Here is an 18,580-nt window from a genome sequence, read left to right on the forward strand (position 1 = left end):
GGGGCGTGCTGTGTGTCCATCGCCTAGCCTCACCTCTCTTTACCTCTCTCAGTCGTTTCTCGTGCTTGTCGTTTTGATATAGGCCGATTTGAGAGCGTCAGCTCTCGCGTCAGCCGAGCAAAGTCGAGACAAGTCGAGACACACTAAGGGCTGGTATGCAGCGAGTAGGAGGCCGGAAAAACAATAATTTAAGAGCGCGTGGCAAAAGTACTCATACGCGAAATTAAAAGCCTGCTGCGGTGGCCGGGAATCGAACCCGGATCAACTGCTTGGAAGGCAACTATGCTGACCATTACACCACCACCGCACAAGCGAGCGCCCCGCCTCCGCGCTGTGTCGGCTTCCCGCCTGTCGGCAGCGGCCGAAGGTGATCGTACCTGGCAGGCGCATTTCGAGGTAGGCTAGGGGAGCACATCCAGACGCATTCGGACAGCGTATCCGCGCACATTTCGCATCCTTTGGCAAGAGTCGGCGCCGGCGAGGACCGCGTTCTGGCGGCATTTTTAAGCAGTGCAGTGCAGGATTCAGCGTCTGCAGCATCTTCTCCACAGAATGCTACGGCGCTTGACGGCAGTCCCACTTTCCCTTGAGACATCTGCTCGGGAAGCAGCGTGAAGTTGCCGCTGGCCCCAGCATCGGTGGTTCAGTGGTAGAATGCTCGCCTGCCACGCGGGCGGCCCGGGTTCGATTCCCGGCCGATGCATCATTTTGCTTTTCCCGCGATAATGCTGCCGTGTGGCTTGCGCGCTTGAGATGCACGATCCGCAAGAATATATAGCTGGATTCCCTTGAGAAGAACCGAGAACGCAGCACTCGCCGGTCCCCACTAGGACGCTCGCATGATGTTCTGCAGACTAGCGTCGGCTTGGCCTCACAAGTTGCTGTGTCCAGGTGCCTCCGAGGCACTGAGCTTTAACGACAAGGAGTGCTGCCTATCGTTGCAACAGCTGCAGCAACACCGCAATCAACTGGGCCGGCAGTGCGCGTGTAGCAACAGAACACGTTACCCAGGAAGTACAGTGTCTCTACGTCTAATATTGGGTACGGTATTTACCCAGTTTCCAGGACCAGTGGTGCACCCGTGCCTCGGTAGCGCAGTAGGCAGCGCGTAAGTCTCATAATCTTAAGGTCGTGAGTTCGATCCTCACCCGGGGCATTTAATTTTCTGTGACTGATGGTGGCGCTGTTGCTAGGGCGCCAACGTAGTTCTTGTTTGTTATCCACAACTTTTCAACGCTTCAGCGGGAAAATGTTTACCTCCTGTTATTGCTACTTACAGCTTCCCTTTTCCTCTTCTCCCAGCAGAGCATGAAGCCAAAAGCATTGCTCTGCGGCGTTTGAGGTGCGCGCCTTGCCAGTCAGTCTGTGCAAAGATGCTCGCAAAGAGAGAAGGGCGCCGACGCGGCACTCGACACGAAATGCGACAAGCGACCGTACGAACGGTCGAACGAAACGGCCGCATCCGGTGTGGTCTAGTGGCTAGGATACCTGGCTTTCACCCAGGAGGCCCGGGTTCGATTCCCGGTACCGGAACGGAATTTTTTCCACACGAGTCGTGACAAGTTTGAGCTGTCCGAGCGGCCGTTTCCCGTCCTGCTCGCAATATAGCTACTGTTTCGTGACCGTCAGCAGAATATAGACTAGGGAAGCAGACGCACGACGACCATAGAAATGGTGTACGGCTTCATGCCACCAGTTTCCAGCGTAGGGCTGAGCAACTGCATCTGCTGGGGCCCGTTAGCTCAGTTGGTTAGAGCGTCGTGCTAATAACGCGAAGGTCGTGGGTTCGATCCCCCCACGGGCCACTGCTCTTTTACTACTACGAAAAGGCAGCGCCGATTTCAGCTGGCGAGTGTGATGACCAAAAGATCATCACCCTGCGTGGAAGTTGACAGAGGATCCGAACCCGACTCGTCGGGAAGCGCTACATCATTCACTCGGCAATGGCCATAATATCTTGAATACACTGGTTCTCAACCGATAAAGAGAAAATGAAAGAAAATGTCCGATTGCCGATGCGCAACCACTTTGGCCCCTGTCAGTACTTGGGCGGGTGAGCGCATGGGAACACAGGGTACTATTGGCAGTTTTACTTCCTATTTTTGTTTCTCCTTAGTTTTCGGAGCTGCAGCCCGATTCGGTCAGGGAGACGCCACCGTGAAATGAAGGGGGCGTGCTGTGTGTCCATCGCCTAGCCTCACCTCTCTTTACCTCTCTCAGTCGTTTCTCGTGCTTGTCGTTTTGATATAGGCCGATTTGAGAGCGTCAGCTCTCGCGTCAGCCGAGCAAAGTCGAGACAAGTCGAGACACACTAAGGGCTGGTATGCAGCGAGTAGGAGGCCGGAAAAACAATAATTTAAGAGCGCGTGGCAAAAGTACTCATACGCGAAATTAAAAGCCTGCTGCGGTGGCCGGGAATCGAACCCGGATCAACTGCTTGGAAGGCAACTATGCTGACCATTACACCACCACCGCACAAGCGAGCGCCCCGCCTCCGCGCTGTGTCGGCTTCCCGCCTGTCGGCAGCGGCCGAAGGTGATCGTACCTGGCAGGCGCATTTCGAGGTAGGCTAGGGGAGCACATCCAGACGCATTCGGACAGCGTATCCGCGCACATTTCGCATCCTTTGGCAAGAGTCGGCGCCGGCGAGGACCGCGTTCTGGCGGCATTTTTAAGCAGTGCAGTGCAGGATTCAGCGTCTGCAGCATCTTCTCCACAGAATGCTACGGCGCTTGACGGCAGTCCCACTTTCCCTTGAGACATCTGCTCGGGAAGCAGCGTGAAGTTGCCGCTGGCCCCAGCATCGGTGGTTCAGTGGTAGAATGCTCGCCTGCCACGCGGGCGGCCCGGGTTCGATTCCCGGCCGATGCATCATTTTGCTTTTCCCGCGATAATGCTGCCGTGTGGCTTGCGCGCTTGAGATGCACGATCCGCAAGAATATATAGCTGGATTCCCTTGAGAAGAACCGAGAACGCAGCACTCGCCGGTCCCCACTAGGACGCTCGCATGATGTTCTGCAGACTAGCGTCGGCTTGGCCTCACAAGTTGCTGTGTCCAGGTGCCTCCGAGGCACTGAGCTTTAACGACAAGGAGTGCTGCCTATCGTTGCAACAGCTGCAGCAACACCGCAATCAACTGGGCCGGCAGTGCGCGTGTAGCAACAGAACACGTTACCCAGGAAGTACAGTGTCTCTACGTCTAATATTGGGTACGGTATTTACCCAGTTTCCAGGACCAGTGGTGCACCCGTGCCTCGGTAGCGCAGTAGGCAGCGCGTAAGTCTCATAATCTTAAGGTCGTGAGTTCGATCCTCACCCGGGGCATTTAATTTTCTGTGACTGATGGTGGCGCTGTTGCTAGGGCGCCAACGTAGTTCTTGTTTGTTATCCACAACTTTTCAACGCTTCAGCGGGAAAATGTTTACCTCCTGTTATTGCTACTTACAGCTTCCCTTTTCCTCTTCTCCCAGCAGAGCATGAAGCCAAAAGCATTGCTCTGCGGCGTTTGAGGTGCGCGCCTTGCCAGTCAGTCTGTGCAAAGATGCTCGCAAAGAGAGAAGGGCGCCGACGCGGCACTCGACACGAAATGCGACAAGCGACCGTACGAACGGTCGAACGAAACGGCCGCATCCGGTGTGGTCTAGTGGCTAGGATACCTGGCTTTCACCCAGGAGGCCCGGGTTCGATTCCCGGTACCGGAACGGAATTTTTTCCACACGAGTCGTGACAAGTTTGAGCTGTCCGAGCGGCCGTTTCCCGTCCTGCTCGCAATATAGCTACTGTTTCGTGACCGTCAGCAGAATATAGACTAGGGAAGCAGACGCACGACGACCATAGAAATGGTGTACGGCTTCATGCCACCAGTTTCCAGCGTAGGGCTGAGCAACTGCATCTGCTGGGGCCCGTTAGCTAAGTTGGTTAGAGCGTCGTGCTAATAACGCGAAGGTCGTGGGTTCGATCCCCCCACGGGCCACTGCTCTTTTACTACTACGAAAAGGCAGCGCCGATTTCAGCTGGCGAGTGTGATGACCAAAAGATCATCACCCTGCGTGGAAGTTGACAGAGGATCCGAACCCGACTCGTCGGGAAGCGCTACATCATTCACTCGGCAATGGCCATAATATCTTGAATACACTGGTTCTCAACCGATAAAGAGAAAATGAAAGAAAATGTCCGATTGCCGATGCGCAACCACTTTGGCCCCTGTCAGTACTTGGGCGGGTGAGCGCATGGGAACACAGGGTACTATTGGCAGTTTTACTTCCTATTTTTGTTTCTCCTTAGTTTTCGGAGCTGCAGCCCGATTCGGTCAGGGAGACGCCACCGTGAAATGAAGGGGGCGTGCTGTGTGTCCATCGCCTAGCCTCACCTCTCTTTACCTCTCTCAGTCGTTTCTCGTGCTTGTCGTTTTGATATAGGCCGATTTGAGAGCGTCAGCTCTCGCGTCAGCCGAGCAAAGTCGAGACAAGTCGAGACACACTAAGGGCTGGTATGCAGCGAGTAGGAGGCCGGAAAAACAATAATTTAAGAGCGCGTGGCAAAAGTACTCATACGCGAAATTAAAAGCCTGCTGCGGTGGCCGGGAATCGAACCCGGATCAACTGCTTGGAAGGCAACTATGCTGACCATTACACCACCACCGCACAAGCGAGCGCCCCGCCTCCGCGCTGTGTCGGCTTCCCGCCTGTCGGCAGCGGCCGAAGGTGATCGTACCTGGCAGGCGCATTTCGAGGTAGGCTAGGGGAGCACATCCAGACGCATTCGGACAGCGTATCCGCGCACATTTCGCATCCTTTGGCAAGAGTCGGCGCCGGCGAGGACCGCGTTCTGGCGGCATTTTTAAGCAGTGCAGTGCAGGATTCAGCGTCTGCAGCATCTTCTCCACAGAATGCTACGGCGCTTGACGGCAGTCCCACTTTCCCTTGAGACATCTGCTCGGGAAGCAGCGTGAAGTTGCCGCTGGCCCCAGCATCGGTGGTTCAGTGGTAGAATGCTCGCCTGCCACGCGGGCGGCCCGGGTTCGATTCCCGGCCGATGCATCATTTTGCTTTTCCCGCGATAATGCTGCCGTGTGGCTTGCGCGCTTGAGATGCACGATCCGCAAGAATATATAGCTGGATTCCCTTGAGAAGAACCGAGAACGCAGCACTCGCCGGTCCCCACTAGGACGCTCGCATGATGTTCTGCAGACTAGCGTCGGCTTGGCCTCACAAGTTGCTGTGTCCAGGTGCCTCCGAGGCACTGAGCTTTAACGACAAGGAGTGCTGCCTATCGTTGCAACAGCTGCAGCAACACCGCAATCAACTGGGCCGGCAGTGCGCGTGTAGCAACAGAACACGTTACCCAGGAAGTACAGTGTCTCTACGTCTAATATTGGGTACGGTATTTACCCAGTTTCCAGGACCAGTGGTGCACCCGTGCCTCGGTAGCGCAGTAGGCAGCGCGTAAGTCTCATAATCTTAAGGTCGTGAGTTCGATCCTCACCCGGGGCATTTAATTTTCTGTGACTGATGGTGGCGCTGTTGCTAGGGCGCCAACGTAGTTCTTGTTTGTTATCCACAACTTTTCAACGCTTCAGCGGGAAAATGTTTACCTCCTGTTATTGCTACTTACAGCTTCCCTTTTCCTCTTCTCCCAGCAGAGCATGAAGCCAAAAGCATTGCTCTGCGGCGTTTGAGGTGCGCGCCTTGCCAGTCAGTCTGTGCAAAGATGCTCGCAAAGAGAGAAGGGCGCCGACGCGGCACTCGACACGAAATGCGACAAGCGACCGTACGAACGGTCGAACGAAACGGCCGCATCCGGTGTGGTCTAGTGGCTAGGATACCTGGCTTTCACCCAGGAGGCCCGGGTTCGATTCCCGGTACCGGAACGGAATTTTTTCCACACGAGTCGTGACAAGTTTGAGCTGTCCGAGCGGCCGTTTCCCGTCCTGCTCGCAATATAGCTACTGTTTCGTGACCGTCAGCAGAATATAGACTAGGGAAGCAGACGCACGACGACCATAGAAATGGTGTACGGCTTCATGCCACCAGTTTCCAGCGTAGGGCTGAGCAACTGCATCTGCTGGGGCCCGTTAGCTCAGTTGGTTAGAGCGTCGTGCTAATAACGCGAAGGTCGTGGGTTCGATCCCCCCACGGGCCACTGCTCTTTTACTACTACGAAAAGGCAGCGCCGATTTCAGCTGGCCAGTGTGATGACCAAAAGATCATCACCCTGCGTGGAAGTTGACAGAGGATCCGAACCCGACTCGTCGGGAAGCGCTACATCATTCACTCGGCAATGGCCATAATATCTTGAATACACTGGTTCTCAACCGATAAAGAGAAAATGAAAGAAAATGTCCGATTGCCGATGCGCAACCACTTTGGCCCCTGTCAGTACTTGGGCGGGTGAGCGCATGGGAACACAGGGTACTATTGGCAGTTTTACTTCCTATTTTTGTTTCTCCTTAGTTTTCGGAGCTGCAGCCCGATTCGGTCAGGGAGACGCCACCGTGAAATGAAGGGGGCGTGCTGTGTGTCCATCGCCTAGCCTCACCTCTCTTTACCTCTCTCAGTCGTTTCTCGTGCTTGTCGTTTTGATATAGGCCGATTTGAGAGCGTCAGCTCTCGCGTCAGCCGAGCAAAGTCGAGACAAGTCGAGACACACTAAGGGCTGGTATGCAGCGAGTAGGAGGCCGGAAAAACAATAATTTAAGAGCGCGTGGCAAAAGTACTCATACGCGAAATTAAAAGCCTGCTGCGGTGGCCGGGAATCGAACCCGGATCAACTGCTTGGAAGGCAACTATGCTGACCATTACACCACCACCGCACAAGCGAGCGCCCCGCCTCCGCGCTGTGTCGGCTTCCCGCCTGTCGGCAGCGGCCGAAGGTGATCGTACCTGGCAGGCGCATTTCGAGGTAGGCTAGGGGAGCACATCCAGACGCATTCGGACAGCGTATCCGCGCACATTTCGCATCCTTTGGCAAGAGTCGGCGCCGGCGAGGACCGCGTTCTGGCGGCATTTTTAAGCAGTGCAGTGCAGGATTCAGCGTCTGCAGCATCTTCTCCACAGAATGCTACGGCGCTTGACGGCAGTCCCACTTTCCCTTGAGACATCTGCTCGGGAAGCAGCGTGAAGTTGCCGCTGGCCCCAGCATCGGTGGTTCAGTGGTAGAATGCTCGCCTGCCACGCGGGCGGCCCGGGTTCGATTCCCGGCCGATGCATCATTTTGCTTTTCCCGCGATAATGCTGCCGTGTGGCTTGCGCGCTTGAGATGCACGATCCGCAAGAATATATAGCTGGATTCCCTTGAGAAGAACCGAGAACGCAGCACTCGCCGGTCCCCACTAGGACGCTCGCATGATGTTCTGCAGACTAGCGTCGGCTTGGCCTCACAAGTTGCTGTGTCCAGGTGCCTCCGAGGCACTGAGCTTTAACGACAAGGAGTGCTGCCTATCGTTGCAACAGCTGCAGCAACACCGCAATCAACTGGGCCGGCAGTGCGCGTGTAGCAACAGAACACGTTACCCAGGAAGTACAGTGTCTCTACGTCTAATATTGGGTACGGTATTTACCCAGTTTCCAGGACCAGTGGTGCACCCGTGCCTCGGTAGCGCAGTAGGCAGCGCGTAAGTCTCATAATCTTAAGGTCGTGAGTTCGATCCTCACCCGGGGCATTTAATTTTCTGTGACTGATGGTGGCGCTGTTGCTAGGGCGCCAACGTAGTTCTTGTTTGTTATCCACAACTTTTCAACGCTTCAGCGGGAAAATGTTTACCTCCTGTTATTGCTACTTACAGCTTCCCTTTTCCTCTTCTCCCAGCAGAGCATGAAGCCAAAAGCATTGCTCTGCGGCGTTTGAGGTGCGCGCCTTGCCAGTCAGTCTGTGCAAAGATGCTCGCAAAGAGAGAAGGGCGCCGACGCGGCACTCGACACGAAATGCGACAAGCGACCGTACGAACGGTCGAACGAAACGGCCGCATCCGGTGTGGTCTAGTGGCTAGGATACCTGGCTTTCACCCAGGAGGCCCGGGTTCGATTCCCGGTACCGGAACGGAATTTTTTCCACACGAGTCGTGACAAGTTTGAGCTGTCCGAGCGGCCGTTTCCCGTCCTGCTCGCAATATAGCTACTGTTTCGTGACCGTCAGCAGAATATAGACTAGGGAAGCAGACGCACGACGACCATAGAAATGGTGTACGGCTTCATGCCACCAGTTTCCAGCGTAGGGCTGAGCAACTGCATCTGCTGGGGCCCGTTAGCTCAGTTGGTTAGAGCGTCGTGCTAATAACGCGAAGGTCGTGGGTTCGATCCCCCCACGGGCCACTGCTCTTTTACTACTACGAAAAGGCAGCGCCGATTTCAGCTGGCGAGTGTGATGACCAAAAGATCATCACCCTGCGTGGAAGTTGACAGAGGATCCGAACCCGACTCGTCGGGAAGCGCTACATCATTCACTCGGCAATGGCCATAATATCTTGAATACACTGGTTCTCAACCGATAAAGAGAAAATGAAAGAAAATGTCCGATTGCCGATGCGCAACCACTTTGGCCCCTGTCAGTACTTGGGCGGGTGAGCGCATGGGAACACAGGGTACTATTGGCAGTTTTACTTCCTATTTTTGTTTCTCCTTAGTTTTCGGAGCTGCAGCCCGATTCGGTCAGGGAGACGCCACCGTGAAATGAAGGGGGCGTGCTGTGTGTCCATCGCCTAGCCTCACCTCTCTTTACCTCTCTCAGTCGTTTCTCGTGCTTGTCGTTTTGATATAGGCCGATTTGAGAGCGTCAGCTCTCGCGTCAGCCGAGCAAAGTCGAGACAAGTCGAGACACACTAAGGGCTGGTATGCAGCGAGTAGGAGGCCGGAAAAACAATAATTTAAGAGCGCGTGGCAAAAGTACTCATACGCGAAATTAAAAGCCTGCTGCGGTGGCCGGGAATCGAACCCGGATCAACTGCTTGGAAGGCAACTATGCTGACCATTACACCACCACCGCACAAGCGAGCGCCCCGCCTCCGCGCTGTGTCGGCTTCCCGCCTGTCGGCAGCGGCCGAAGGTGATCGTACCTGGCAGGCGCATTTCGAGGTAGGCTAGGGGAGCACATCCAGACGCATTCGGACAGCGTATCCGCGCACATTTCGCATCCTTTGGCAAGAGTCGGCGCCGGCGAGGACCGCGTTCTGGCGGCATTTTTAAGCAGTGCAGTGCAGGATTCAGCGTCTGCAGCATCTTCTCCACAGAATGCTACGGCGCTTGACGGCAGTCCCACTTTCCCTTGAGACATCTGCTCGGGAAGCAGCGTGAAGTTGCCGCTGGCCCCAGCATCGGTGGTTCAGTGGTAGAATGCTCGCCTGCCACGCGGGCGGCCCGGGTTCGATTCCCGGCCGATGCATCATTTTGCTTTTCCCGCGATAATGCTGCCGTGTGGCTTGCGCGCTTGAGATGCACGATCCGCAAGAATATATAGCTGGATTCCCTTGAGAAGAACCGAGAACGCAGCACTCGCCGGTCCCCACTAGGACGCTCGCATGATGTTCCGCAGACTAGCGTCGGCTTGGCCTCACAAGTTGCTGTGTCCAGGTGCCTCCGAGGCACTGAGCTTTAACGACAAGGAGTGCTGCCTATCGTTGCAACAGCTGCAGCAACACCGCAATCAACTGGGCCGGCAGTGCGCGTGTAGCAACAGAACACGTTACCCAGGAAGTACAGTGTCTCTACGTCTAATATTGGGTACGGTATTTACCCAGTTTCCAGGACCAGTGGTGCACCCGTGCCTCGGTAGCGCAGTAGGCAGCGCGTAAGTCTCATAATCTTAAGGTCGTGAGTTCGATCCTCACCCGGGGCATTTAATTTTCTGTGACTGATGGTGGCGCTGTTGCTAGGGCGCCAACGTAGTTCTTGTTTGTTATCCACAACTTTTCAACGCTTCAGCGGGAAAATGTTTACCTCCTGTTATTGCTACTTACAGCTTCCCTTTTCCTCTTCTCCCAGCAGAGCATGAAGCCAAAAGCATTGCTCTGCGGCGTTTGAGGTGCGCGCCTTGCCAGTCAGTCTGTGCAAAGATGCTCGCAAAGAGAGAAGGGCGCCGACGCGGCACTCGACACGAAATGCGACAAGCGACCGTACGAACGGTCGAACGAAACGGCCGCATCCGGTGTGGTCTAGTGGCTAGGATACCTGGCTTTCACCCAGGAGGCCCGGGTTCGATTCCCGGTACCGGAACGGAATTTTTTCCACACGAGTCGTGACAAGTTTGAGCTGTCCGAGCGGCCGTTTCCCGTCCTGCTCGCAATATAGCTACTGTTTCGTGACCGTCAGCAGAATATAGACTAGGGAAGCAGACGCACGACGACCATAGAAATGGTGTACGGCTTCATGCCACCAGTTTCCAGCGTAGGGCTGAGCAACTGCATCTGCTGGGGCCCGTTAGCTCAGTTGGTTAGAGCGTCGTGCTAATAACGCGAAGGTCGTGGGTTCGATCCCCCCACGGGCCACTGCTCTTTTACTACTACGAAAAGGCAGCGCCGATTTCAGCTGGCGAGTGTGATGACCAAAAGATCATCACCCTGCGTGGAAGTTGACAGAGGATCCGAACCCGACTCGTCGGGAAGCGCTACATCATTCACTCGGCAATGGCCATAATATCTTGAATACACTGGTTCTCAACCGATAAAGAGAAAATGAAAGAAAATGTCCGATTGCCGATGCGCAACCACTTTGGCCCCTGTCAGTACTTGGGCGGGTGAGCGCATGGGAACACAGGGTACTATTGGCAGTTTTACTTCCTATTTTTGTTTCTCCTTAGTTTTCGGAGCTGCAGCCCGATTCGGTCAGGGAGACGCCACCGTGAAATGAAGGGGGCGTGCTGTGTGTCCATCGCCTAGCCTCACCTCTCTTTACCTCTCTCAGTCGTTTCTCGTGCTTGTCGTTTTGATATAGGCCGATTTGAGAGCGTCAGCTCTCGCGTCAGCCGAGCAAAGTCGAGACAAGTCGAGACACACTAAGGGCTGGTATGCAGCGAGTAGGAGGCCGGAAAAACAATAATTTAAGAGCGCGTGGCAAAAGTACTCATACGCGAAATTAAAAGCCTGCTGCGGTGGCCGGGAATCGAACCCGGATCAACTGCTTGGAAGGCAACTATGCTGACCATTACACCACCACCGCACAAGCGAGCGCCCCGCCTCCGCGCTGTGTCGGCTTCCCGCCTGTCGGCAGCGGCCGAAGGTGATCGTACCTGGCAGGCGCATTTCGAGGTAGGCTAGGGGAGCACATCCAGACGCATTCGGACAGCGTATCCGCGCACATTTCGCATCCTTTGGCAAGAGTCGGCGCCGGCGAGGACCGCGTTCTGGCGGCATTTTTAAGCAGTGCAGTGCAGGATTCAGCGTCTGCAGCATCTTCTCCACAGAATGCTACGGCGCTTGACGGCAGTCCCACTTTCCCTTGAGACATCTGCTCGGGAAGCAGCGTGAAGTTGCCGCTGGCCCCAGCATCGGTGGTTCAGTGGTAGAATGCTCGCCTGCCACGCGGGCGGCCCGGGTTCGATTCCCGGCCGATGCATCATTTTGCTTTTCCCGCGATAATGCTGCCGTGTGGCTTGCGCGCTTGAGATGCACGATCCGCAAGAATATATAGCTGGATTCCCTTGAGAAGAACCGAGAACGCAGCACTCGCCGGTCCCCACTAGGACGCTCGCATGATGTTCTGCAGACTAGCGTCGGCTTGGCCTCACAAGTTGCTGTGTCCAGGTGCCTCCGAGGCACTGAGCTTTAACGACAAGGAGTGCTGCCTATCGTTGCAACAGCTGCAGCAACACCGCAATCAACTGGGCCGGCAGTGCGCGTGTAGCAACAGAACACGTTACCCAGGAAGTACAGTGTCTCTACGTCTAATATTGGGTACGGTATTTACCCAGTTTCCAGGACCAGTGGTGCACCCGTGCCTCGGTAGCGCAGTAGGCAGCGCGTAAGTCTCATAATCTTAAGGTCGTGAGTTCGATCCTCACCCGGGGCATTTAATTTTCTGTGACTGATGGTGGCGCTGTTGCTAGGGCGCCAACGTAGTTCTTGTTTGTTATCCACAACTTTTCAACGCTTCAGCGGGAAAATGTTTACCTCCTGTTATTGCTACTTACAGCTTCCCTTTTCCTCTTCTCCCAGCAGAGCATGAAGCCAAAAGCATTGCTCTGCGGCGTTTGAGGTGCGCGCCTTGCCAGTCAGTCTGTGCAAAGATGCTCGCAAAGAGAGAAGGGCGCCGACGCGGCACTCGACACGAAATGCGACAAGCGACCGTACGAACGGTCGAACGAAACGGCCGCATCCGGTGTGGTCTAGTGGCTAGGATACCTGGCTTTCACCCAGGAGGCCCGGGTTCGATTCCCGGTACCGGAACGGAATTTTTTCCACACGAGTCGTGACAAGTTTGAGCTGTCCGAGCGGCCGTTTCCCGTCCTGCTCGCAATATAGCTACTGTTTCGTGACCGTCAGCAGAATATAGACTAGGGAAGCAGACGCACGACGACCATAGAAATGGTGTACGGCTTCATGCCACCAGTTTCCAGCGTAGGGCTGAGCAACTGCATCTGCTGGGGCCCGTTAGCTCAGTTGGTTAGAGCGTCGTGCTAATAACGCGAAGGTCGTGGGTTCGATCCCCCCACGGGCCACTGCTCTTTTACTACTACGAAAAGGCAGCGCCGATTTCAGCTGGCGAGTGTGATGACCAAAAGATCATCACCCTGCGTGGAAGTTGACAGAGGATCCGAACCCGACTCGTCGGGAAGCGCTACATCATTCACTCGGCAATGGCCATAATATCTTGAATACACTGGTTCTCAACCGATAAAGAGAAAATGAAAGAAAATGTCCGATTGCCGATGCGCAACCACTTTGGCCCCTGTCAGTACTTGGGCGGGTGAGCGCATGGGAACACAGGGTACTATTGGCAGTTTTACTTCCTATTTTTGTTTCTCCTTAGTTTTCGGAGCTGCAGCCCGATTCGGTCAGGGAGACGCCACCGTGAAATGAAGGGGGCGTGCTGTGTGTCCATCGCCTAGCCTCACCTCTCTTTACCTCTCTCAGTCGTTTCTCGTGCTTGTCGTTTTGATATAGGCCGATTTGAGAGCGTCAGCTCTCGCGTCAGCCGAGCAAAGTCGAGACAAGTCGAGACACACTAAGGGCTGGTATGCAGCGAGTAGGAGGCCGGAAAAACAATAATTTAAGAGCGCGTGGCAAAAGTACTCATACGCGAAATTAAAAGCCTGCTGCGGTGGCCGGGAATCGAACCCGGATCAACTGCTTGGAAGGCAACTATGCTGACCATTACACCACCACCGCACAAGCGAGCGCCCCGCCTCCGCGCTGTGTCGGCTTCCCGCCTGTCGGCAGCGGCCGAAGGTGATCGTACCTGGCAGGCGCATTTCGAGGTAGGCTAGGGGAGCACATCCAGACGCATTCGGACAGCGTATCCGCGCACATTTCGCATCCTTTGGCAAGAGTCGGCGCCGGCGAGGACCGCGTTCTGGCGGCATTTTTAAGCAGTGCAGTGCAGGATTCAGCGTCTGCAGCATCTTCTCCACAGAATGCTACGGCGCTTGACGGCAGTCCCACTTTCCCTTGAGACATCTGCTCGGGAAGCAGCGTGAAGTTGCCGCTGGCCCCAGCATCGGTGGTTCAGTGGTAGAATGCTCGCCTGCCACGCGGGCGGCCCGGGTTCGATTCCCGGCCGATGCATCATTTTGCTTTTCCCGCGATAATGCTGCCGTGTGGCTTGCGCGCTTGAGATGCACGATCCGCAAGAATATATAGCTGGATTCCCTTGAGAAGAACCGAGAACGCAGCACTCGCCGGTCCCCACTAGGACGCTCGCATGATGTTCTGCAGACTAGCGTCGGCTTGGCCTCACAAGTTGCTGTGTCCAGGTGCCTCCGAGGCACTGAGCTTTAACGACAAGGAGTGCTGCCTATCGTTGCAACAGCTGCAGCAACACCGCAATCAACTGGGCCGGCAGTGCGCGTGTAGCAACAGAACACGTTACCCAGGAAGTACAGTGTCTCTACGTCTAATATTGGGTACGGTATTTACCCAGTTTCCAGGACCAGTGGTGCACCCGTGCCTCGGTAGCGCAGTAGGCAGCGCGTAAGTCTCATAATCTTAAGGTCGTGAGTTCGATCCTCACCCGGGGCATTTAATTTTCTGTGACTGATGGTGGCGCTGTTGCTAGGGCGCCAACGTAGTTCTTGTTTGTTATCCACAACTTTTCAACGCTTCAGCGGGAAAATGTTTACCTCCTGTTATTGCTACTTACAGCTTCCCTTTTCCTCTTCTCCCAGCAGAGCATGAAGCCAAAAGCATTGCTCTGCGGCGTTTGAGGTGCGCGCCTTGCCAGTCAGTCTGTGCAAAGATGCTCGCAAAGAGAGAAGGGCGCCGACGCGGCACTCGACACGAAATGCGACAAGCGACCGTACGAACGGTCGAACGAAACGGCCGCATCCGGTGTGGTCTAGTGGCTAGGATACCTGGCTTTCACCCAGGAGGCCCGGGTTCGATTCCCGGTACCGGAACGGAATTTTTTCCACACGAGTCGTGACAAGTTTGAGCTGTCCGAGCGGCCGTTTCCCGTCCTGCTCGCAATATAGCTACTGTTTCGTGACCGTCAGCAGAATATAGACTAGGGAAGCAGACGCACGACGACCATAGAAATGGTGTACGGCTTCATGCCACCAGTTTCCAGCGTAGGGCTGAGCAACTGCATCTGCTGGGGCCCGTTAGCTCAGTTGGTTAGAGCGTCGTGCTAATAACGCGAAGGTCGTGGGTTCGATCCCCCCACGGGCCACTGCTCTTTTACTACTACGAAAAGGCAGCGCCGATTTCAGCTGGCGAGTGTGATGACCAAAAGATCATCACCCTGCGTGGAAGTTGACAGAGGATCCGAACCCGACTCGTCGGGAAGCGCTACATCATTCACTCGGCAATGGCCATAATATCTTGAATACACTGGTTCTCAACCGATAAAGAGAAAATGAAAGAAAATGTCCGATTGCCGATGCGCAACCACTTTGGCCCCTGTCAGTACTTGGGCGGGTGAGCGCATGGGAACACAGGGTACTATTGGCAGTTTTACTTCCTATTTTTGTTTCTCCTTAGTTTTCGGAGCTGCAGCCCGATTCGGTCAGGGAGACGCCACCGTGAAATGAAGGGGGCGTGCTGTGTGTCCATCGCCTAGCCTCACCTCTCTTTACCTCTCTCAGTCGTTTCTCGTGCTTGTCGTTTTGATATAGGCCGATTTGAGAGCGTCAGCTCTCGCGTCAGCCGAGCAAAGTCGAGACAAGTCGAGACACACTAAGGGCTGGTATGCAGCGAGTAGGAGGCCGGAAAAACAATAATTTAAGAGCGCGTGGCAAAAGTACTCATACGCGAAATTAAAAGCCTGCTGCGGTGGCCGGGAATCGAACCCGGATCAACTGCTTGGAAGGCAACTATGCTGACCATTACACCACCACCGCACAAGCGAGCGCCCCGCCTCCGCGCTGTGTCGGCTTCCCGCCTGTCGGCAGCGGCCGAAGGTGATCGTACCTGGCAGGCGCATTTCGAGGTAGGCTAGGGGAGCACATCCAGACGCATTCGGACAGCGTATCCGCGCACATTTCGCATCCTTTGGCAAGAGTCGGCGCCGGCGAGGACCGCGTTCTGGCGGCATTTTTAAGCAGTGCAGTGCAGGATTCAGCGTCTGCAGCATCTTCTCCACAGAATGCTACGGCGCTTGACGGCAGTCCCACTTTCCCTTGAGACATCTGCTCGGGAAGCAGCGTGAAGTTGCCGCTGGCCCCAGCATCGGTGGTTCAGTGGTAGAATGCTCGCCTGCCACGCGGGCGGCCCGGGTTCGATTCCCGGCCGATGCATCATTTTGCTTTTCCCGCGATAATGCTGCCGTGTGGCTTGCGCGCTTGAGATGCACGATCCGCAAGAATATATAGCTGGATTCCCTTGAGAAGAACCGAGAACGCAGCACTCGCCGGTCCCCACTAGGACGCTCGCATGATGTTCTGCAGACTAGCGTCGGCTTGGCCTCACAAGTTGCTGTGTCCAGGTGCCTCCGAGGCACTGAGCTTTAACGACAAGGAGTGCTGCCTATCGTTGCAACAGCTGCAGCAACACCGCAATCAACTGGGCCGGCAGTGCGCGTGTAGCAACAGAACACGTTACCCAGGAAGTACAGTGTCTCTACGTCTAATATTGGGTACGGTATTTACCCAGTTTCCAGGACCAGTGGTGCACCCGTGCCTCGGTAGCGCAGTAGGCAGCGCGTAAGTCTCATAATCTTAAGGTCGTGAGTTCGATCCTCACCCGGGGCATTTAATTTTCTGTGACTGATGGTGGCGCTGTTGCTAGGGCGCCAACGTAGTTCTTGTTTGTTATCCACAACTTTTCAACGCTTCAGCGGGAAAATGTTTACCTCCTGTTATTGCTACTTACAGCTTCCCTTTTCCTCTTCTCCCAGCAGAGCATGAAGCCAAAAGCATTGCTCTGCGGCGTTTGAGGTGCGCGCCTTGCCAGTCAGTCTGTGCAAAGATGCTCGCAAAGAGAGAAGGGCGCCGACGCGGCACTCGACACGAAATGCGACAAGCGACCGTACGAACGGTCGAACGAAACGGCCGCATCCGGTGTGGTCTAGTGGCTAGGATACCTGGCTTTCACCCAGGAGGCCCGGGTTCGATTCCCGGTACCGGAACGGAATTTTTTCCACACGAGTCGTGACAAGTTTGAGCTGTCCGAGCGGCCGTTTCCCGTCCTGCTCGCAATATAGCTACTGTTTCGTGACCGTCAGCAGAATATAGACTAGGGAAGCAGACGCACGACGACCATAGAAATGGTGTACGGCTTCATGCCACCAGTTTCCAGCGTAGGGCTGAGCAACTGCATCTGCTGGGGCCCGTTAGCTCAGTTGGTTAGAGCGTCGTGCTAATAACGCGAAGGTCGTGGGTTCGATCCCCCCACGGGCCACTGCTCTTTTACTACTACGAAAAGGCAGCGCCGATTTCAGCTGGCGAGTGTGATGACCAAAAGATCATCACCCTGCGTGGAAGTTGACAGAGGATCCGAACCCGACTCGTCGGGAAGCGCTACATCATTCACTCGGCAATGGCCATAATATCTTGAATACACTGGTTCTCAACCGATAAAGAGAAAATGAAAGAAAATGTCCGATTGCCGATGCGCAACCACTTTGGCCCCTGTCAGTACTTGGGCGGGTGAGCGCATGGGAACACAGGGTACTATTGGCAGTTTTACTTCCTATTTTTGTTTCTCCTTAGTTTTCGGAGCTGCAGCCCGATTCGGTCAGGGAGACGCCACCGTGAAATGAAGGGGGCGTGCTGTGTGTCCATCGCCTAGCCTCACCTCTCTTTACCTCTCTCAGTCGTTTCTCGTGCTTGTCGTTTTGATATAGGCCGATTTGAGAGCGTCAGCTCTCGCGTCAGCCGAGCAAAGTCGAGACAAGTCGAGACACACTAAGGGCTGGTATGCAGCGAGTAGGAGGCCGGAAAAACAATAATTTAAGAGCGCGTGGCAAAAGTACTCATACGCGAAATTAAAAGCCTGCTGCGGTGGCCGGGAATCGAACCCGGATCAACTGCTTGGAAGGCAACTATGCTGACCATTACACCACCACCGCACAAGCGAGCGCCCCGCCTCCGCGCTGTGTCGGCTTCCCGCCTGTCGGCAGCGGCCGAAGGTGATCGTACCTGGCAGGCGCATTTCGAGGTAGGCTAGGGGAGCACATCCAGACGCATTCGGACAGCGTATCCGCGCACATTTCGCATCCTTTGGCAAGAGTCGGCGCCGGCGAGGACCGCGTTCTGGCGGCATTTTTAAGCAGTGCAGTGCAGGATTCAGCGTCTGCAGCATCTTCTCCACAGAATGCTACGGCGCTTGACGGCAGTCCCACTTTCCCTTGAGACATCTGCTCGGGAAGCAGCGTGAAGTTGCCGCTGGCCCCAGCATCGGTGGTTCAGTGGTAGAATGCTCGCCTGCCACGCGGGCGGCCCGGGTTCGATTCCCGGCCGATGCATCATTTTGCTTTTCCCGCGATAATGCTGCCGTGTGGCTTGCGCGCTTGAGATGCACGATCCGCAAGAATATATAGCTGGATTCCCTTGAGAAGAACCGAGAACGCAGCACTCGCCGGTCCCCACTAGGACGCTTGCATGATGTTCTGCAGACTAGCGTCGGCTTGGCCTCACAAGTTGCTGTGTCCAGGTGCCTCCGAGGCACTGAGCTTTAACGACAAGGAGTGCTGCCTATCGTTGCAACAGCTGCAGCAACACCGCAATCAACTGGGCCGGCAGTGCGCGTGTAGCAACAGAACACGTTACCCAGGAAGTACAGTGTCTCTACGTCTAATATTGGGTACGGTATTTACCCAGTTTCCAGGACCAGTGGTGCACCCGTGCCTCGGTAGCGCAGTAGGCAGCGCGTAAGTCTCATAATCTTAAGGTCGTGAGTTCGATCCTCACCCGGGGCATTTAATTTTCTGTGACTGATGGTGGCGCTGTTGCTAGGGCGCCAACGTAGTTCTTGTTTGTTATCCACAACTTTTCAACG

General features: G+C 55.2%; 43 non-coding genes across 43 annotated transcripts; 34 read left to right on the top strand and 9 right to left on the bottom strand.

The window, feature by feature from the left end:
- Positions 1-235: 235 nt before the first annotated feature.
- Positions 236-307, bottom strand: Trnag-ucc. Its single transcript has one exon. It is a non-coding gene; the product is annotated as a tRNA-Gly (tRNA).
- A 325-nt stretch (positions 308-632) lies between these two features.
- Positions 633-703, top strand: Trnag-gcc. Its single transcript has one exon. It is a non-coding gene; the product is annotated as a tRNA-Gly (tRNA).
- A 380-nt stretch (positions 704-1,083) lies between these two features.
- Positions 1,084-1,156, top strand: Trnam-cau. Its single transcript has one exon. It is a non-coding gene; the product is annotated as a tRNA-Met (tRNA).
- Positions 1,157-1,461: 305 nt separating this feature from the next.
- On the top strand, positions 1,462-1,533 carry Trnae-uuc. The gene has a single exon. It is a non-coding gene; the product is annotated as a tRNA-Glu (tRNA).
- Positions 1,534-1,731: 198 nt separating this feature from the next.
- On the top strand, positions 1,732-1,805 carry Trnai-aau. Its single transcript has one exon. It is a non-coding gene; the product is annotated as a tRNA-Ile (tRNA).
- A 598-nt stretch (positions 1,806-2,403) lies between these two features.
- Positions 2,404-2,475, bottom strand: Trnag-ucc. Its single transcript has one exon. It is a non-coding gene; the product is annotated as a tRNA-Gly (tRNA).
- A 325-nt stretch (positions 2,476-2,800) lies between these two features.
- Trnag-gcc lies at positions 2,801-2,871 on the top strand. The gene has a single exon. It is a non-coding gene; the product is annotated as a tRNA-Gly (tRNA).
- Positions 2,872-3,251: 380 nt separating this feature from the next.
- Trnam-cau lies at positions 3,252-3,324 on the top strand. The gene has a single exon. It is a non-coding gene; the product is annotated as a tRNA-Met (tRNA).
- Positions 3,325-3,629: 305 nt separating this feature from the next.
- Positions 3,630-3,701, top strand: Trnae-uuc. The gene has a single exon. It is a non-coding gene; the product is annotated as a tRNA-Glu (tRNA).
- Positions 3,702-3,899: 198 nt separating this feature from the next.
- Trnai-aau lies at positions 3,900-3,973 on the top strand. Its single transcript has one exon. It is a non-coding gene; the product is annotated as a tRNA-Ile (tRNA).
- A 598-nt stretch (positions 3,974-4,571) lies between these two features.
- Positions 4,572-4,643, bottom strand: Trnag-ucc. Its single transcript has one exon. It is a non-coding gene; the product is annotated as a tRNA-Gly (tRNA).
- A 325-nt stretch (positions 4,644-4,968) lies between these two features.
- Trnag-gcc lies at positions 4,969-5,039 on the top strand. Its single transcript has one exon. It is a non-coding gene; the product is annotated as a tRNA-Gly (tRNA).
- Positions 5,040-5,419: 380 nt separating this feature from the next.
- Trnam-cau lies at positions 5,420-5,492 on the top strand. Its single transcript has one exon. It is a non-coding gene; the product is annotated as a tRNA-Met (tRNA).
- Positions 5,493-5,797: 305 nt separating this feature from the next.
- Trnae-uuc lies at positions 5,798-5,869 on the top strand. The gene has a single exon. It is a non-coding gene; the product is annotated as a tRNA-Glu (tRNA).
- A 198-nt stretch (positions 5,870-6,067) lies between these two features.
- Positions 6,068-6,141, top strand: Trnai-aau. The gene has a single exon. It is a non-coding gene; the product is annotated as a tRNA-Ile (tRNA).
- Positions 6,142-6,739: 598 nt separating this feature from the next.
- Trnag-ucc lies at positions 6,740-6,811 on the bottom strand. Its single transcript has one exon. It is a non-coding gene; the product is annotated as a tRNA-Gly (tRNA).
- Positions 6,812-7,136: 325 nt separating this feature from the next.
- Positions 7,137-7,207, top strand: Trnag-gcc. The gene has a single exon. It is a non-coding gene; the product is annotated as a tRNA-Gly (tRNA).
- A 380-nt stretch (positions 7,208-7,587) lies between these two features.
- Trnam-cau lies at positions 7,588-7,660 on the top strand. The gene has a single exon. It is a non-coding gene; the product is annotated as a tRNA-Met (tRNA).
- Positions 7,661-7,965: 305 nt separating this feature from the next.
- On the top strand, positions 7,966-8,037 carry Trnae-uuc. Its single transcript has one exon. It is a non-coding gene; the product is annotated as a tRNA-Glu (tRNA).
- Positions 8,038-8,235: 198 nt separating this feature from the next.
- On the top strand, positions 8,236-8,309 carry Trnai-aau. Its single transcript has one exon. It is a non-coding gene; the product is annotated as a tRNA-Ile (tRNA).
- A 598-nt stretch (positions 8,310-8,907) lies between these two features.
- Positions 8,908-8,979, bottom strand: Trnag-ucc. Its single transcript has one exon. It is a non-coding gene; the product is annotated as a tRNA-Gly (tRNA).
- A 325-nt stretch (positions 8,980-9,304) lies between these two features.
- Trnag-gcc lies at positions 9,305-9,375 on the top strand. The gene has a single exon. It is a non-coding gene; the product is annotated as a tRNA-Gly (tRNA).
- A 380-nt stretch (positions 9,376-9,755) lies between these two features.
- Positions 9,756-9,828, top strand: Trnam-cau. Its single transcript has one exon. It is a non-coding gene; the product is annotated as a tRNA-Met (tRNA).
- A 305-nt stretch (positions 9,829-10,133) lies between these two features.
- Trnae-uuc lies at positions 10,134-10,205 on the top strand. Its single transcript has one exon. It is a non-coding gene; the product is annotated as a tRNA-Glu (tRNA).
- Positions 10,206-10,403: 198 nt separating this feature from the next.
- Trnai-aau lies at positions 10,404-10,477 on the top strand. Its single transcript has one exon. It is a non-coding gene; the product is annotated as a tRNA-Ile (tRNA).
- A 598-nt stretch (positions 10,478-11,075) lies between these two features.
- Positions 11,076-11,147, bottom strand: Trnag-ucc. Its single transcript has one exon. It is a non-coding gene; the product is annotated as a tRNA-Gly (tRNA).
- A 325-nt stretch (positions 11,148-11,472) lies between these two features.
- On the top strand, positions 11,473-11,543 carry Trnag-gcc. Its single transcript has one exon. It is a non-coding gene; the product is annotated as a tRNA-Gly (tRNA).
- A 380-nt stretch (positions 11,544-11,923) lies between these two features.
- Trnam-cau lies at positions 11,924-11,996 on the top strand. Its single transcript has one exon. It is a non-coding gene; the product is annotated as a tRNA-Met (tRNA).
- Positions 11,997-12,301: 305 nt separating this feature from the next.
- Positions 12,302-12,373, top strand: Trnae-uuc. Its single transcript has one exon. It is a non-coding gene; the product is annotated as a tRNA-Glu (tRNA).
- Positions 12,374-12,571: 198 nt separating this feature from the next.
- On the top strand, positions 12,572-12,645 carry Trnai-aau. The gene has a single exon. It is a non-coding gene; the product is annotated as a tRNA-Ile (tRNA).
- Positions 12,646-13,243: 598 nt separating this feature from the next.
- On the bottom strand, positions 13,244-13,315 carry Trnag-ucc. The gene has a single exon. It is a non-coding gene; the product is annotated as a tRNA-Gly (tRNA).
- Positions 13,316-13,640: 325 nt separating this feature from the next.
- On the top strand, positions 13,641-13,711 carry Trnag-gcc. Its single transcript has one exon. It is a non-coding gene; the product is annotated as a tRNA-Gly (tRNA).
- A 380-nt stretch (positions 13,712-14,091) lies between these two features.
- Positions 14,092-14,164, top strand: Trnam-cau. The gene has a single exon. It is a non-coding gene; the product is annotated as a tRNA-Met (tRNA).
- A 305-nt stretch (positions 14,165-14,469) lies between these two features.
- Positions 14,470-14,541, top strand: Trnae-uuc. Its single transcript has one exon. It is a non-coding gene; the product is annotated as a tRNA-Glu (tRNA).
- Positions 14,542-14,739: 198 nt separating this feature from the next.
- On the top strand, positions 14,740-14,813 carry Trnai-aau. Its single transcript has one exon. It is a non-coding gene; the product is annotated as a tRNA-Ile (tRNA).
- A 598-nt stretch (positions 14,814-15,411) lies between these two features.
- On the bottom strand, positions 15,412-15,483 carry Trnag-ucc. Its single transcript has one exon. It is a non-coding gene; the product is annotated as a tRNA-Gly (tRNA).
- A 325-nt stretch (positions 15,484-15,808) lies between these two features.
- Positions 15,809-15,879, top strand: Trnag-gcc. The gene has a single exon. It is a non-coding gene; the product is annotated as a tRNA-Gly (tRNA).
- Positions 15,880-16,259: 380 nt separating this feature from the next.
- Trnam-cau lies at positions 16,260-16,332 on the top strand. Its single transcript has one exon. It is a non-coding gene; the product is annotated as a tRNA-Met (tRNA).
- Positions 16,333-16,637: 305 nt separating this feature from the next.
- Positions 16,638-16,709, top strand: Trnae-uuc. The gene has a single exon. It is a non-coding gene; the product is annotated as a tRNA-Glu (tRNA).
- Positions 16,710-16,907: 198 nt separating this feature from the next.
- Positions 16,908-16,981, top strand: Trnai-aau. The gene has a single exon. It is a non-coding gene; the product is annotated as a tRNA-Ile (tRNA).
- A 598-nt stretch (positions 16,982-17,579) lies between these two features.
- Trnag-ucc lies at positions 17,580-17,651 on the bottom strand. Its single transcript has one exon. It is a non-coding gene; the product is annotated as a tRNA-Gly (tRNA).
- Positions 17,652-17,976: 325 nt separating this feature from the next.
- Trnag-gcc lies at positions 17,977-18,047 on the top strand. Its single transcript has one exon. It is a non-coding gene; the product is annotated as a tRNA-Gly (tRNA).
- A 380-nt stretch (positions 18,048-18,427) lies between these two features.
- Trnam-cau lies at positions 18,428-18,500 on the top strand. Its single transcript has one exon. It is a non-coding gene; the product is annotated as a tRNA-Met (tRNA).
- The last annotated feature ends 80 nt before the right edge of the window (positions 18,501-18,580 follow it).

Source organism: Schistocerca piceifrons, unplaced genomic scaffold (assembly GCF_021461385.2).
Source record: "Schistocerca piceifrons isolate TAMUIC-IGC-003096 unplaced genomic scaffold, iqSchPice1.1 HiC_scaffold_579, whole genome shotgun sequence".
NCBI lineage: Eukaryota > Metazoa > Arthropoda > Insecta > Orthoptera > Acrididae > Schistocerca > Schistocerca piceifrons.